Genomic DNA, 19,088 nt, shown 5'->3' on the forward strand with positions numbered 1-19,088 from the left:
CAAACCCCATCCAAAGTACCGGATGCTTTAGTACTTCGAAATTTATATCATATCCGAAGGGTGTCCCGGAATGATGGGGATATTCTTATATATGCATCTTGTTAATGTCGGTTACCAGGTGTTCACCATATGAATGATTTTTATCTCTATGTATGGGATGTGTATTGAAATATGAAATCTTGTGGTCTATTGTTACGATTTGATATATATAGGTTAAACCTATAACTCACCAACATTTTTGTTGACGTTTAAAGCATGTTTATTCTCAGGTGAATATTAAGAGCTTCCGCTGTTGCATACTAAAATAAGGACAAGATTTGGAGTCCATGTTTGTATGATATTGTGTAAAAACTGCATTCAAGAAACTGATTTCGATGTAACATATTTGTATTGTAAACCATTATGTAATGGTCGTGTGTAAACAGGATATTTTAGATTATCATTATTTGATAATCTACGTAAAGCTTTTTAAACCTTTATTTATGAAATAAAGGTTATGGTTTGTTTTAAAAATGAATGCAGTCTTTGAAAAACGTCTCATATAGAGGTCAAAACCTCGCAACGAAATCAATTAATATGGAACGTTTTTAATCAATAAGAACGGGACATTTCAGTTGGTATCAGAGCGTTGGTCTTAGAGAACCAGAATTTTGCATTAGTGTGTCTTATGTAGTTTGTTAGGATGCATTAGTGAGTCTGGACTTCGACCGTGTTTACTTGAAAAATGATTGCTTAACAAATTTTGTTGGAAACTATATATTTTTAACATGTGAATATTATGTGATATATTAATCTCTTAACGCGTTTGATATTATGTGATAGATGTCTACCTCTAGAACAAGTCCCATTGACTCACCTAATAATAATGAAGAGTCAAATGTAAATTGGAATGATTCGTGGACTGATTCACAAGTTCCCGAAGAGGAACCGGAAGAAGAGTCGGAACCAGAAGAAGAATCGGAATCGGAAGAAGAATCGGAACCGGATGAAGAAATAGAACCGGTGGGGGAAATAATAAAACGGTTAAGTAAAAGAAAATCCTCAACCAACCGACCAAGGTTAATTATGGTCAATGGTGTTTCCGCTAAGGAAGCAAAATATTGGGAGGATTACCAATTCTCCGATGAATCGGATTCCGACGAGAATTCCGATGATGTTATAGAAATTACCCCAACTGAATTTAAAAAGGCAAAAGAAAATAATAAGGGAAAGGGCATAAAAATAGAGAAATCTAATTCCAACCCTGATGAACTTTATATGTATCATCAACCCCCGAAGTCCTTAAGTTGTAACAATGACCCGGGAACCTCTAAACCACCAGGTTTTTCTAAACCAATGTGGAAAATAACGGCTCGTATTAGGGGAACATCATATATCCCTAGAAACTTGGGAAAACGAACCAAAACCAAAGAAGAAGAAACAAGCGAGTCGGAATAAGATAGTTGTATTCGTGTGGTGTAATATATGTAATATAGTGTGCTTATGCTTTATGATATATGTAAAAATTGCTTGTATTAATAAGTATTTTTTTATGAATCTAACTCTTGTCTATTTTACAGTATAAAAACACAAAATGGATAGACAACCCAATATTTTAAGAGACCTACCCAGAGACATGATTGATGAAATCTTGTCTAGAGTCGGTCAGAATTCCTCGGCACAACTATTTAAGGCGAGATCAGTTTGTAAGACATTCGAAGAACGTTCCAAGAATGATTTGGTTTATAAAAGGCTTTCGTTCGGAAGATGGGGGATATCACATTGGGAAATCCATAAGTTACGATGTGTTTACTTTGACGCATATGTTGCGGGGAACCCAAATGCTATTTTACGCAACGGGTTAAGAAATTATTTTGACTCAGTATATCCAAATATAGGACTTCGTGATTTAGAAAAAGCGGCTAACATGCAACATAAAGAAGCATGTTATGCTTACGGGTTAGTAATGTTCGCTTCTCACCAAAGTGAGAACAAGAACATCGGGCTACAACTATTAAACAAAACGTTCCCTCAAGTGACGGAGTCGGTAATTGGGGTAAGAAATGAGGTTTTTAGGTTATTACGAGACTGTTGGTCATTACGTAACCCTCGTCCCTCTGACGACGTTACAACACGCTGTCTTATCAACGGCCATAACGGTTATGTTCCACAAGACCAAGGATGGGAAGTAATCCTAGTAAAACCAGAATGCATGACTTGTTTCTGGACGTATGAATTACGTGTCTTTATTGCCTTTGCTGAACGACTTGTGTACTAGCTAGAATTATCTTCACAACCATCTTGTATCAAATTTATTGTGTGCTATATTTCATGCTATATGTAAAATAAGCGGTATTGTAAGTTTGTAAAATATTGTGTAAAAGTTTGAACGCGAAATATTATTACAATCAGTTTTTCATATAGAATTGTAGTAGTTGAATTGTATATTAGCTACTAAGTATGAACTTAACGGGTAGGTACTACCCGAATTTAAACTTATAAAACGCTAATATGAAGAAAAAGCTTTTATAAATGAGTTCATATTATGCTACGAAATACTATTAACTACTCTTAATATTCTGTATGATTAACTTGTTCCATTTAACTATTTTGAAGGAAATGGCACCGACTACTCGACACACCGTGAATATGAATGAAGAGGAATTCCGTACTTTTCTAGCTTCAAACATAGCCGCAGTACAGGCTGCGCTATATACCAACAATAACCTTGGATCTGGCAGTACAGGAAATCGTGTAGGATGCACCTACAAAGAATTCACTGCCTGCAAACCTTTGGAATTTGATGGAACCGAAGGACCGATCGGATTGAAACGGTGGACCGAGAAGGTCGAATCGGTGTTTGCCATAAGTAAGTGTACTGAAGAGGACAAAGTGAAGTACGCTACGCATACCTTCACAGGTTCTGCGTTAACATGGTGGAATACCTATCTAGAGCAAGTGGGACAAGATGATGCGTACGCACTACCGTGGTCAGCATTCAAGCACTTGATGAACGAGAAGTACCGTCCCAGAACCGAGGTCAATAAGCTCAAGACAGAACTTAGAGGGTTACGAACCCAAGGATTTGATATTACCACGTATGAAAGACGATTCACAGAATTGTGCCTATTGTGTCCGGGAGCATTCGAAGATGAGGAAGAGAAGATCGACGCGTTTGTGAAAGGATTACCAGAAAGAATCCAAGAAGATATAAGTTCACACGAGCCCGCCTCCATACAACAGGCATGTAGAATGGCTCACAAACTAGTGAACCAGATTGAAGAAAGAATTAAAGAACAGACTGCTGAAGAGGCCAATGTGAAGCAAGTCAAAAGAAAGTGGGAGGAAAACGGTGATAAGAATCACCAATACAACAACAACAGCAATTACAACAATAATCGCAACAATTATCCCAACAATCGCAACATCAATCGCAACTACAACAAACGGCCCAACAACAACAACAACAACAACAACAACAACAGCAACTACAACAATCATCCCAACAACAATAATAACCGCAACAACAACAACAATCAGAAGCAGCTATGCCAAAGGTGTGAAAAGAATCACTCGGGGTTCTGCACCAAATTTTGCAACAAGTGTAAAAGAAATGGTCATAGCGCGGCGAAGTGTGAGGTCTACGGACCAGGGGTTAATAGAACGAAAGGAACAAATGGTGTCAGAACGAGTAATGGCGGAGCAAGTAGTGTCGGAGCAAGTTATGCCAATGTAGTTTGTTATAAATGTGGAAAACCAGGCCACATTATTAGAAATTGCCCGAACCAGGAGAACACGAATGGACAAGGCCGTGGAAGAGTTTTCAATATTAATGCGGTAGAGGCACAGGAAGACCCGGAGCTTGTTACGGGTACGTTTCTTATTGACAATAAATCTGCTTACGTTTTATTTGATTCGGGTGCGGATAGAAGCTATATGAGTAGAGATTTTTGTGCTAAATTAAGTTGTCCATTGACGCCTTTGGATAGTAAATTTTTACTCGAATTAGCAAATGGTAAATTAATTTCAGCAGATAATATATGTCGGAATCGAGAAATTAAACTGGTTAGCGAAACATTTAAGATTGATTTGATACCAGTAGAGTTAGGGAGTTTTGATGTGATAATCGGTATGGACTGGTTGAAAGAAGTGAAAGCGGAGATCGTTTGTTACAAAAATGCAATTCGCATTATACGAGAAAAAGGAAAACCCTTAATGGTGTACGGAAAAAAGGGCAACACGAAGCTACATCTTATTAGTAATTTGAAGGCACAAAAACTAATAAGAAAAGGTTGCTATGCTGTTCTAGCACACGTCGAGAAAGTACAAACTGAAGAAAAGAGTATCAATGATGTTCCCATTGCAAAAGAATTTCCCGATGTATTTCCGAAAGAATTACCGGGATTACCCCCACATCGATCCGTTGAATTTCAAATAGATCTTGTACCAGGAGCTGCACCAATAGCTCGTGCTCCTTACAGACTCGCACCCAGCGAGATGAAAGAACTGCAAAGCCAATTACAAGAACTTTTAGAGCGTGGTTTCATTCGACCAAGCACATCACCGTGGGGAGCTCCTGTTTTGTTTGTCAAGAAGAAAGATGGTACATTCAGGTTGTGTATCCACTACCGAGAGTTGAACAAACTTACCATCAAGAACCGCTACCCACTACCGAGAATCGACGACTTATTTGATCAACTACAAGGCTCGTCTGTTTATTCAAAGATTGACTTACGTTCCGGGTATCATCAAATGCGGGTGAAAGAAGATGATATTCCAAAGACTGCTTTCAGAACACGTTACGGTCATTACGAGTTTATGGTCATGCCGTTTGGTTTAACTAATGCACCAGCTGTGTTCATGGACCTTATGAACCGAGTGTGTGGACCATACCTTGACAAGTTTGTCATTGTTTTCATTGATGACATACTTATTTACTCAAAGAATGACCAAGAACACGGTGAACATTTGAGAAAGGTGTTAGAAGTATTGAGGAAGGAAGAATTGTACGCTAAGTTTTCAAAGTGTGCATTTTGGTTGGAAGAAGTTCAATTCCTCGGTCACATAGTGAACAAAGAAGGTATTAAGGTGGATCCGGCAAAGATAGAAACTGTTGAAAAGTGGGAAACCCCGAAAACTCCGAAACACATACGCCAGTTTTTAGGACTAGCTGGTTACTACAGAAGGTTCATCCAAGACTTTTCCAGAATAGCAAAACCCTTGACTGCATTAACGCATAAAGGGAAGAAATTTGAATGGAATGATGAACAAGAGAAAGCGTTTCAGTTATTGAATAAAAAGCTAACTACGGCACCTATATTGTCATTGCCTGAAGGGAATGATGATTTTGTGATTTATTGTGACGCATCAAAGCAAGGTCTCGGTTGTGTATTAATGCAACGAACGAAGGTGATTGCTTATGCGTCTAGACAATTGAAGATTCACGAACAAAATTATACGACGCATGATTTGGAATTAGGCGCGGTTGTTTTTGCATTAAAGACTTGGAGGCACTACTTATATGGGGTCAAAAGTATTATATATACCGACCACAAAAGCCTTCAACACATATTTAATCAGAAACAACTGAATATGAGGCAGCGTAGGTGGATTGAATTATTGAATGATTACGACTTTGAGATTCGTTACCACCCGGGAAAGGCAAATGTGGTAGCCGATGCCTTGAGCAGGAAGGACAGAGAACCCATTCGAGTAAAATCTATGAATATAATGATTCATAATAACCTTACTACTCAAATAAAGGAGGCGCAACAAGGAGTTTTAAAAGAAGGAAATTTAAAGGATGAAATACCCAAAGGATCGGAGAAGCATCTTAATATTCGGGAAGACGGAACCCGGTATAGGGCTGAAAGGATTTGGGTACCAAGATTTGGAGATATGAGAGAAATGGTACTTAGAGAAGCTCATAAAACCAGATACTCAATACATCCTGGAACGGGGAAGATGTACAAGGATCTCAAGAAACATTTTTGGTGGCCGGGTATGAAAGCCGATGTTGCTAAATATGTAGGAGAATGTTTGACGTGTTCTAAGGTCAAAGCTGAGCATCAGAAACCATCAGGTCTACTTCAACAACCCGAAATCCCGGAATGGAAATGGGAAAACATTACCATGGATTTCATCACTAAATTGCCAAGGACTGCAAGTGGTTTTGATACTATTTGGGTAATAGTTGATCGTCTCACCAAATCAGCACACTTCCTACCAATAAGAGAAGATGACAAGATGGAGAAGTTAGCACGACTGTATTTGAAGGAAGTCGTCTCCAGACATGGAATACCAATCTCTATTATCTCTGATAGGGATGGCAGATTTATTTCAAGATTCTGGCAGACATTACAGCAAGCATTAGGAACTCGTCTAGACATGAGTACTGCCTATCATCCACAAACTGATGGGCAGAGCGAAAGGACGATACAAACGCTTGAAGACATGCTACGAGCATGTGTTATTGATTTCGGAAACAGTTGGGATCGACATCTACCGTTAGCAGAATTTTCCTACAACAACAGCTACCATTCAAGCATTGAGATGGCGCCGTTTGAAGCACTTTATGGTAGAAAGTGCAGGTCTCCGATTTGTTGGAGTGAAGTGGGGGATAGACAGATTACGGGTCCGGAGATTATACAAGAAACTACCGAGAAGATCATCCAAATTCAACAACGGTTGAAAACCGCCCAAAGTCGACAAAAGAGCTACGCTGACATTAAAAGAAAAGATATAGAATTTGAAATTGGAGAGATGGTCATGCTTAAAGTTGCACCTTGGAAAGGCGTTGTTCGATTTGGTAAACGAGGGAAATTAAATCCAAGGTATATTGGACCATTCAAGATTATTGATCGTGTCGGACCAGTAGCTTACCGACTTGAGTTACCTCAACAACTCGCGACTGTACATAACACTTTCCACGTCTCGAATTTGAAGAAATGTTTTGCTAAAGAAGATCTCACTATTCCGTTAGATGAAATCCAAATCAATGAAAAACTCCAATTCATCGAAGAACCCGTCGAAATAATGGATCGTGAGGTTAAAAGACTTAAGCAAAACAAGATACCAATTGTTAAGGTTCGATGGAATGCTCGTAGAGGACCCGAGTTCACCTGGGAGCGTGAAGATCAGATGAAGAAGAAATACCCGCATCTATTTCCAGAAGATTCGTCAACACCTTCAACAGCTTAAAATTTCGGGACGAAATTTATTTAACGGGTAGGTACTGTAGTGACCCGAACTTTTCCATGTTTATATATATTAATTGAGATTGATATTTACATGATTAAATGTTTCCAACATGTTAAGCAATCAAACTTGTTAAGACTTGATTAATTGAAATATGTTTCATATAGGCAATTGACCACCCAAGTTGACCGGCGATTCACGAACGTTAAAACTTGTAAAAACGACTTGACGATATATATATGGATATACATATGGTTAACATGAGATTATGATAAGTAAGTATCTCCATAAGTATATTAACAATGAGTTATATACATATAAACAAGACTACTAACTTAAGGATTTCGAAACGAGACATATATGTAACGATTATCGTTGTAACGACATTTAAATGTATATATATCATATTAAGATATATTAATATATCATAATATCATGATAATATAATAATTTAACATCTCATTAGATATAATAAACAATGGGTTAACAACATTAATTGAGATCGTTAACTTAAAGGTTTCAAAACAACACTTACATGTAACGACTAACGATGACTTAACGACTCCGTTAAAATGTATATACATGTAGTGTAGTTAGATGTATTAAAATACTTTTGGAAGACTTCAAGACATATATCAAAACACTCATACTTAACGAAAATGGTTACAGTTACTTTCCCATTCTTTTCTTTCATCAAGAATTCTAGTCGTATTATTACCCGTATTATACACAGCTTCAAAACGTACTTACTATGGGTATATACCAATAGGAACTAGCATGGGATTCCACTCTTGATTATGTCATGTATGACTAATCAATTTTAACTTCTACCATGAGCTAGTCAACTAACTAGAACTCCTTTTAACCCCACTCACCACTCACCAATTAACACTCATCATTCACTCCATTTCACTTCCAAATCTCTTTCTAATTCTCTCTCAACACACCCACACTATTATGAACGTATTTTTCCAGTAGTTAATCATCATCTTCATCAAAAATCACTTCAAGAATCAAGCTATAATCATCATAGGAAGAACACTTCAAGAATACTTCAAAAATCCCTTCAAGTTTACTAATTTACTTCCAAGCTTTCTAATCCATTCCAAGTAATCATCTAAGATCAAGAAACCTTTGTTATATACAGTAGGTTATCTTTCTTATTCAAGGTAATATTCATATTCAAACTTTGATTCAATTTATATAACTATAAACTATCTTAATTCGAGCAAAAATCTTACTTGAACTTGTTTTTGTGTCATGATCCTACTTCAAGAACTTTCAAGCCATCCAAGATCCTTTGAAGCTAGATCATTTCTTGTCACTTCCAGTAGGTTTACCTACTAAACTTGAGGTAGTAATGATGTTCATAACATCATTCGATTCATATATATAAAACTATCTTATTCGAAGGTTTAAACTCGTAATCACTAGAACATAGTTTAGTTAATTCTAAACTTGTTCGCAAACAAAAGTTAATCCTTCTAACTTGACTTTTAAAATTAACTAAACACATGTTCTATATCTATATGATATGCTAACTTAACGATTTAAAACCTGTAAACACGAAAAACACCGTAAAACCGGATTTACGCCGTCGTAGTAACACCGCGGGCTGTTTTGGGTTAGTTAATTAAAAACTATGATAAACTTTGATTTAAAAGTTGTTATTCTGAGAAAATGATTTTTATTATGAACATGAAACTATATCCAAAAATTATGGTTAAACTCAAAGTGGAAGTATGTTTTCTAAAATGGTCATCTAGACGTCGTTCTTTCGACTGAAATGACTACCTTTACAAAAACGACTTGTAACTTATTTTTCCGACTATAAACCTATACTTTTTCTGTTTAGATTCATAAAATACAGTTCAATATGAAACCATAGCAATTTGATTCATTCAAAACGGATTTAAAATGAAGAAGTTATGGGTAAAACAAGATTGGATAATTTTTCTCATTTTAGCTACGTGAAAATTGGTAACAAATCTATTCCAACCATAACTTAATCAACTTGTATTGTATATTATGTAATCTTGAGATACCATAGACACGTATACAATGTTTCGACCTATCATGTCGACACATCTATATATATTTCGGAACAACCATAGACACTCTATATGTGAATGTTCGAGTTAGCTATACAGGGTTGAGGTTGATTCCAAAATATATATAGTTTGAGTTGTGATCAATACTGAGATACGTATACACTGGGTCGTGGATTGATTCAAGATAATATTTATTGATTTATTTCTGTACATCTAACTGTGGACAACTAGTTGTAGGTTACTAACGAGGACAGCTGACTTAATAAACTTAAAACATCAAAATATATTAAAAGTGTTGTAAATATATTTTGAACATACTTTAATATATATGTATATATTGTTATAGGTTCGTGAATCAACAGTGGCCAAGTCTTACTTCTCGACGAAGTAAAAATCTGTGAAAGTGAGTTATAGTCCCACTTTTAAAATCTAATATTTTTGGGATGAGAATACATGCAGGTTTTATAAATGATTTACAAAATAGACACAAGTACGTGAAACTACATTCTATGGTTGAATTATCGAAATCGAATATGCCCCTTTTTATTAAGTCTGGTAATCTAAGAATTAGGGAACAGACACCCTAATTGACGCGAATCCTAAAGATAGATCTATTGGGCTTAACAAACCCCATCCAAAGTACCGGATGCTTTAGTACTTCGAAATTTATATCATATCCGAAGGGTGTCCCGGAATGATGGGGATATTCTTATATATGCATCTTGTTAATGTCGGTTACCAGGTGTTCACCATATGAATGATTTTTATCTCTATGTATGGGATGTGTATTGAAATATGAAATCTTGTGGTCTATTGTTACGATTTGATATATATAGGTTAAACCTATAACTCACCAACATTTTTGTTGACGTTTAAAGCATGTTTATTCTCAGGTGAATATTAAGAGCTTCCGCTGTTGCATACTAAAATAAGGACAAGATTTGGAGTCCATGTTTGTATGATATTGTGTAAAAACTGCATTCAAGAAACTGATTTCGATGTAACATATTTGTATTGTAAACCATTATGTAATGGTCGTGTGTAAACAGGATATTTTAGATTATCATTATTTGATAATCTACGTAAAGCTTTTTAAACCTTTATTTATGAAATAAAGGTTATGGTTTGTTTTAAAAATGAATGCAGTCTTTCAAAAACGTCTCATATAGAGGTCAAAACCTCGCAACGAAATCAATTAATATGGAACGTTTTTAATCAATAAGAACGGGACATTTCACTTGTGGCCTTAGAAGCTCACGGCAGCAGCAGCAAATGGAGTGCAGAATTTTTTTTTTTTTTGCAAGTTTATTTGATGTGTAGTTCCAAGTATGTGTTAAGGAGTCAAGATACTTGCATGTATATGGAAGTGGGATTTATTAGACCAAGGAAAGAATCTATAGCATGCCTACTATACTTCCAATGCCACTTCCATGTTAGTTTATAAAATTAATTTTATAAAAGTTAAATTTTATAAAATTTATTTTATAAAACTTCCTTATTAATTTTTATGTACATTTCATTATATAAAACCAATTTATATAAAATGTAACATAAATTAATTAATTATTTAACCTATAAATAATTAAATCCATATTATATAAATTATTCCATAATTTATATATACACATCAAGTAATATTTCAGAAAACCATTTTTCTTAAAGTTCAAGTGTCGCGTATTTAATCAATGATCTAATCGCTAAGATCAAATACTAATAAGGTGTTGGTAAGCTTGTTATTGGGTATGACCCGACTTGAATCAAAACATATTAGCCACGTTAATTTAATATGTCTCTCGGGCATACGAAATACCTTCAATCTCCCACTTGCACGAGAAACTTAAGAAATTAATGAAAGTGATGGATACCACCTAACGACCGTCCATCACCCCCAATATGTTATGACTTTGTGCCATTCAATAACATCATCATCCCTTTCGAGTTCCCATCTCGAATATGAATAGGTGAATCTTTCATTTATCCTTTCATCCTAGATGTCATGTTAAATCCAAGAGATACAGAGTGATCACTCTCTTCTAGATTTAACTTTATCAGGCCTTAGACATCTGACTCTCAACGAATAAGAGGGACAAATTCCATCTTGACTACATACATCCTAAATATACACCTTGCATTATACATGATCTCTTCCTTATGAACTACCATATTTCAGAATAGCAAAGGAAAGAATCAAGGCACAATACTTGGTAAATATCCGAACCCAATATGTATCTCAGGTCAGAGGATACAATGATATTCGTCTGTACTCAAGATTACGTGTGATCAACCACAAAGGCTCTATTTAGTAAATCTTGAGAGTGGGTCTTCCAATATTTGTATCCCACAAATATCTATGAACCTTGGTTGCAACCTAGCCCCACATTCATCCCGTGAATGTATACCAATCCAAGTTCATAATAGTCTAAACCTCACACTTGTTCCCACAAATGTGATCGACTACGAAATTTAGAATAATTTCTTATTCATGGATAAAATATGCAAAATAGGAACTTGACTCAAAATAAATTAATACCATAATTATATTAATGAGTTTCAACAATTTCTTTCCATTACAATACTTAAATAGATCATGACCAATCACTAGAATATCGAAGCCCTAATGCACAAACATGTCCTGCATGTTTTGCTCCATGTAAGAGCTTCGTGAGAGGATCCGCTATATTAAGATCTGTGTGAACTTTATGAATACATATCTTTCCCTTTTCAACTTCATCCCTTATGTAGTTGAATCTCCGCTCAATGTGACGGGTCTTTTGGTGAGCACGAGGTTCCTTGATTTGAGCAATCACACCCTCGTTGTCACAAAAGATCTCAAGAGGGTCCTGAATGGAAGGGACTACTCCTAAGTCATCGATGAATTTCTTCATCCATGCAGCTTCCTGAGCTGCCAATGAGGCGGCAATGTACTCCGACTCTGTAGTGGATAAAGCAACAACATCCTATTTTGAACTCTTCCAAGAAACCGCACCTCCATTTAATGTGAAGACATAATCGGATTGTGATCGAGAATCATCTCGATCAGTTTGGAAACTCGCGTCCACGTAACCTTTTACAGCGAGTTCCTCCTCACCAGACCCATATATTAGAAACATATCCTTAGTCCTCCTAAGGTATTTCAATATACTTTTAACCGCAATCTAATGACTGTTTCCTGGGTTATTCTGGTATCTACTTGTCAAGCTAAGAGCGCATGACACATTCAGTCTAGTGCATATCATTGCATACATGATTGACCCAATAGCAGATGCGTACGAGACTTTCTTCATTCTCTCTTGTTCATCTTTCGTGCTAGGGCACTGAGATGAGCTGAGAAGCATTCCTCTTTGAATAGGTACCAAACCTTTCTTAGAGTTCTCCATCTTGAACCTTTTCAAGATCTTTTCAATGTATGCACTTTGATTCAAACCTATCAGTTTCTTGGATCTATCCCTGTAGATCCCAATCCCCAAAATGTATTGTGCTTCTCCAAGATCCTTAATGGAGAAGCATTTACTTAGACAAGTTTTGACACCTTGCATTGCCGGAATATCATTTCCAAATAACAATATATCATCCACATATAGTACAAGGAACATGATCGTGCTCCCACTAGCTTTCTTGTATACACAAGCTTCATCACCATTTTTAATGAAGCCAAATTTCTTGGCCTCCTCATTAAAATGATGATTCCACATTCTAGATGCTTGTTTCAATCCGTAGATTGACTTCTTTAACTTGCATACCTTTTTAGGATATTTCGGATCAACAAAACCTTCAGGCTGAACTATATAGACATCTTCCTCAAGATGTCCATTTAGGAAAGCGGTCTTGACATCCATTTGCCATATTTCATAATCATAATGAGCAGCAATGGCAAGTAATATCCTAATAGACTTTAGCATTGCCACAGGCAAAAAAGTTTCATCATAGTCAACCCCTTGAGTTTGAGTGAAACCTTTTGCTACAAGTCTAGCTTTATATGTATCCAAGTTTCCATGTATATCGGTTTGCATTTTGAAAAGCCATTTACAATCAACTAGCCTTGAGCCAGTAGGTTGTGCAACAAGCTCCCAAACTTGGTTGTCATACATAGATTGCATCTCAGCGTTCATGGCTTCCTGCCATTATCTTTATCAATCCTTGATAAAGCATCTTGGTAGTTTGTTGGTTCATCTAAATCAACCACATAGCAACCATCCATGAGAAACCCATATCTCTCAGGAGGATTACTAATCCTACCAGATCTGCGAACGTCATATATACTTTGATCATCCATTTGATCATTCTCAACATTTTCATGTTGAGTGTTAGTGTCAACCAATTGTGTATCATCTACTTGATCTTGAACCTCTTCAAGATCTATCTTCCTTTCACTATTACCTCCCATTAGGAACTTAGTTTTAAGGAATTCAGCCTTCCGAGCAACAAATACATTCTGCTTGGATGGATCATAGAAATAATATCCCATATCATCCTCGGGATATCCTATGAAGATACACATCGTGGATCGAGCATTCAACTTATTAGGGACGTAACGCTTAGGATAAGATTCACATCCCTATACCTTTAAGTATGAAAGAGATGGAGGTTTTCCAAACCACATCTCATGAGGAGTTCGTTCCACTTTCTTGGTTGGGGCCATATTTAAAATACGAGCCGCGGAGCATAGACAATAACCCCAAAATGATAGAGATAACGAGCTTCTTGCCATCATAGATCGAACCATATCCATTAGGGTTCGGTTCCTCCGTTCGGAAACTCCATTAAGTTGGGGTGTTCCAGGAGGAGTGAGTTGCGAGATAATCCCACAACTTTTAAGATGATCTTGGAAAGCATCGCTTAGGTATTCACCTCCTCTATCGGTACGAAGTACCTTGATTGTCTTGTTGAGTTGATTTTGTACTTCGTTTTGATATTCTTTGAATGCTTTAAAAGTTTCGTCCTTGTGCCTTAATAAATAGACATATCCAAACGACTGAAGTCATCAATGAAAGTGACGAAGTATCTTTCACCTTTCCTAGTCATGGGCTTAAAAGGTCCACATACATCAGAATGTATTAATCCTAATAAGTCTTGAGCCCTTTCATAGGTCCCTTTCAAAGGGGCTTTAGTCATTTTGCCTTGTAAACAAGATTCACATACATCAAACGAGTCTAGTTCATTTGATTTTAAAAGTCCATTCTTTTGAAGTGTATGCATTCGATTCTTGTTTATGTGACCAAAGCGACAATGCCATAAGTAGGAATCACTCAAATCCCTTTTGAGTTTCTTGGTGTTTGCATGGAACATTGAGCTATTGTATAATGTGTCATCATGAACCAATTCATAAATACCATTCAAAGACATAGCCTTAAAATAGAACACATTATCTAAAGAAACATGGATATCATCATTAATAAAATTGAAATCAAAACCACATTTTCTTAAACGGGAAATAGAAATAATGTTTCGAGATAAATCGGGTGCATACAAAACATTTTTCAAAATAAGCTCCAAACCACTTGGAAGCTTCAAAACAAAGTCTCCTTGAGCTTTCACTTGCACCCTTGCTCCATTACCCATGAAGAGACTTGTTGTTCCCGCATCTTGATTACTTCTTTTGAACTCCTGCAAAGAATTGAAAATATGAGTTCCACATCCTGTGTCTAATACCCATGTATTAGAAGAAGTAATACTAAGCTCAATGTATACCATATATACATTACCTGAGGTTTGTCCTGCATCCCTCTTTTCTTTCAACTCCTTGAGGTAGACCGGGCAGTTGCGTTTCCAGTGACCCATTTCACCGCAACCAAAGCACGGATCTTCCTTGGGGTTAGCTTTACCAGCAACCTTTTGCTTCTTGTTATTGCTAGTTGGGGTAACCATCTTCCCCTTTCCCTTTCCCTTGCCTTGGTAGGCGGGTCCTTTCCTCTTAGCCGCCTTCGGCTTAGAAGTGTTATGGTTTTTGGACCCGCCTTCATTGATCATAAACATGGGTGAAGCCCTTTTACCCATGCTCGCTTCAGCCATCTTAAGCATGGCATGTAATTCGCCAATGCTCTTATCCCATCCATTCATGTTGTAATTCATTACAAATGTGTCAAACCTCTTTCACAAGGAATTAAGGATAAGGTCTGTGGCTAATTCATTAGACACGTTGCAGTTTAGATGGTTTGCTCGATCAATAAGGCTTTTCATCTTAAGGACATAAGATGAAACGGATTGGGAGTCGTCCATCCAACATGCATGAAGCGCTCAAACAGTTTCGAAGCGCTTGACACGAGCTTGTTGAAGGAACATCTCCTTCAATTGTATGATCATGTCATATGCACTATGATGCTCGAAATATTTTTGGAGTTCAGGTATCATAGTCCCAAGCATAAGGCAAGAAACTTGCACCGAATCGGTGCAATATTTCTCCCAATAAGCCATGCCTTCCGTATCATCCTCGTCCGGTTGATCGGGAATGGGGTCTTCCAACACATACGCCCTATCCACTAGTTTGAGGACAATTCTTAGATTGCGAAACCAATCCATGAATTTCGTATGGTTGAGTTTTTCTTTTTCGAGGATTGACCTCCACGATAGATTGTTAAAGTTGATTGGTGCGTTTGGAATGTTGTTGTTATTGGCGGCCATCTACAAGATTTAACAAAGTTGTTTAAGTATCTATATTAATTTAACAATCAATACCCTTTAAATCCTATTGATATTTATTAAACTTTAGAATCCAACGGTAAACCAAATTTCGGTTAGGTGACCTTTATCCCGTCATTTGATTTAGCTAGGTAGTCATTATATGACAATTGCAATCCTTTTGCAACTTCTAAGTTATGGGATCATGCAATCCTTTTGCATGGCATATTTATCCCATCAATGCCTAATTGTTCCTCATGCTTCGGTGACCCTAAGTTCATGATTCCCAAATCAAGTCGTCCTACTTGTGTAAACGTTTAAATTTAACATACAAGTGGTTAGGTGACCTTTATCCCACAAGTGTGTGAAATTCACCTTAATCATATTAGTTTGCTCATAACGGTTAGGTGACCTTTATCCCATTATGAGTTCCCTAATATTTTTAAGTGTCACACAAAAGGATGGCGTTTAACTTGTTTGCCTTGTTAATAAGGGATTTTAAGTTTTCATTATTTCTAGTTTAAGAAAACTTTTATGCCATACACCAACATGCATTTAGTGTATGGTACATATGAAAAACCATTTTCATGTTATGTAATAAAGCCAATTCATTACTTTGATATAAACCATTTTATATGTGTTTCAATAACCAATTATACTAATCCTTTTAGTGTTCTTAATAACCATTTATTAATGTCCTTTTGCCATTTCAATTTAACCATTTAAATTATCGTTTTGCATGTCGTTTATAATGTCTAATTTAACCAATTTAAATTGTCATTTTGCTTGTTGTTAACTTGTGATATACTTGTAGCAACCAAACATACAAACACAATAAACAACCATGCATGCAAAACAAATATGTTCACAATCAAGCCAATTTGATGGACATTTGTTTAGCCGAAAACAAATGTCACCGGTTAAGGGGTTATTGAAATGTCCCGTTCTTATTGATTAAAAACGTTCCATATTAATTGATTTCGTTGCGAGGTTTTGACCTCTATATGAGACGTTTTTCAAAGACTGCATTCATTTTAAAACAAACCATAACCTTTATTTCATCAATAAAGGTTTAAAAAGCTTTACGTAGATTATCAAATAATGATAATCTAAAATATCCTGTTTACACACGACCATTACATAATGGTTTACAATACAAATATGTTACAACAAAATAAGTTTCTTGAATGCAGTTTTTACACAATATCATACAAACATGGACTCCAAATCTCGTCCTTATTTAAGTATGCGACAGCGGAAGCTCTTAATAATCACCTGAGAATAAACATGCTTAAAACGTCAACAAAAATGTTGGTGAGATATAGGTTTAACCTATATATATCAAATCATAATAATAGACCACAAGATTTCATATTTCAATACACATCCCATACAAAGAGATAAAAGTCATTCATATGGTGAACACCTGGTAACCGACATTAACAAGATGCATATATAAGAATATCCCCATCATTCCGGGACACCCTTCGGATATGATATAAATTTCGAAGTACTAAAGCATCCGGTACTTTGGATGGGGTTTGTTAAGCCCAATAGATCTATCTTTAGGATTCGCGTCAATTAGGGTGTCTGTTCCCTAATTCTTAGATTACCAGACTTAATAAAAAGGGGCATATTCGATTTCGATAATTCAACCATAGAATGTAGTTTCACGTACTTGTGTCTATTTTGTAAATCATTTATAAAACCTGCATGTATTCTCATCCCAAAAATATTAGATTTTAAAAGTGGGACTATAACTCACTTTCACAGATTTTTACTTCGTCGAGAAGTAAGACTTGGCCACTGTTGATTCACGAACCTATAACAATATATACATATATATTAAAGTATGTTCAAAATATATTTACAACACTTTTAATATATTTTGATGTTTTAAGTTTATTAAGTCAGCTGTCCTCGTTAGTAACCTACAACTAGTTGTCCACAGTTAGATGTACAGAAATAAATCAATAAATATTATCTTGAATCAATCCACGACCCAGTGTATACGTATCTCAGTATTGATCACAACTCAAACTATATATATTTTGGAATCAACCTCAACCCTGTATAGCTAACTCCAACATTCACATATAGAGTGTCTATGGTTGTTCCGAAATATATATAGATGTGTCGACATGATAGGTCGAAACATTGTATACGTGTCTATGGTATCTCAAGATTACATAATATACAATACAAGTTGATTAAGTTATGGTTGGAATAGATTTGTTACCAATTTTCACGTAGCTAAAATGAGAAAAATTATCCAATCTTGTTTTACCCATAACTTCTTCATTTTAAATCCGTTTTGAGTGAATCAAATTGCTATGGTTTCATATTGAACTCTATTTTATGAATCTAAACAGAAAAAGTATAGGTTTATAGTCGGAAAAATAAGTTACAAGTCGTTTTTGTAAAGGTAGTCATTTCAGTCGAAAGAACGACGTCTAGATGACCATTTTAGAAAACATACTTCCACTTTGAGTTTAACCATAATTTTTGGATATAGTTTCATGTTCATAATAAAAATCATTTTCTCAGAATAACAACTTTTAAATCAAAGTTTATCATAGTTTTTAATTAACTAACCCAAAACAGCCCGCGGTGTTACTACGACGGCGTAAATCCGATTTTACGGTGTTTTTCGTGTTTCCAGGTTTTAAATCATTAAGTTAGCATATCATATAGATATAGAACATGTGTTTAGTTGATTTTAAAAGTCAAGTTAGAAGGATTAACTTTTGTTTGCGAACAAGTTTAGAATTAACTAAACTATGTTCTAGTGATTACAAGTTTAAACCTTCGAATAAGATAGCTTTATATGTATGAATAGAATGATGTTATGAACATCATTACTACCTTGAGTTCCTTGGATAAACCTACTGGAAAAGAGAAAAATGGATCTAGCTTCAACGGATCCTTGGATGGCTCGAAGTTCTTGAAGCAGAATCATGACACGAAAACAAGTTCAAGTAAGATCATCACTTGAAATAAGATTGTTATAGTTATAGAAATTGAACCAAAGTTTGAATATGACTATTACCTTGTATTAGAATGATAACCTACTGTAAGAAACAAAGATTTCTTGAGGTTGGATGATCACCTTACAAGATTGGAAGTGAGCTAGCAAACTTGAAAGTATTCTTGATTTTATGTAACTAGAACTTGTAAAATATATGAAGAACACTTAGAACTTGAAGATAGAACTTGAGAGAGATCAATTAGATGAAGAAAATTGAA

The sequence above is a fragment of the Rutidosis leptorrhynchoides genome, chromosome 11, assembly GCF_046630445.1.
Source record: "Rutidosis leptorrhynchoides isolate AG116_Rl617_1_P2 chromosome 11, CSIRO_AGI_Rlap_v1, whole genome shotgun sequence".
NCBI classification, from domain to species: Eukaryota; Viridiplantae; Streptophyta; class Magnoliopsida; order Asterales; family Asteraceae; genus Rutidosis; species Rutidosis leptorrhynchoides.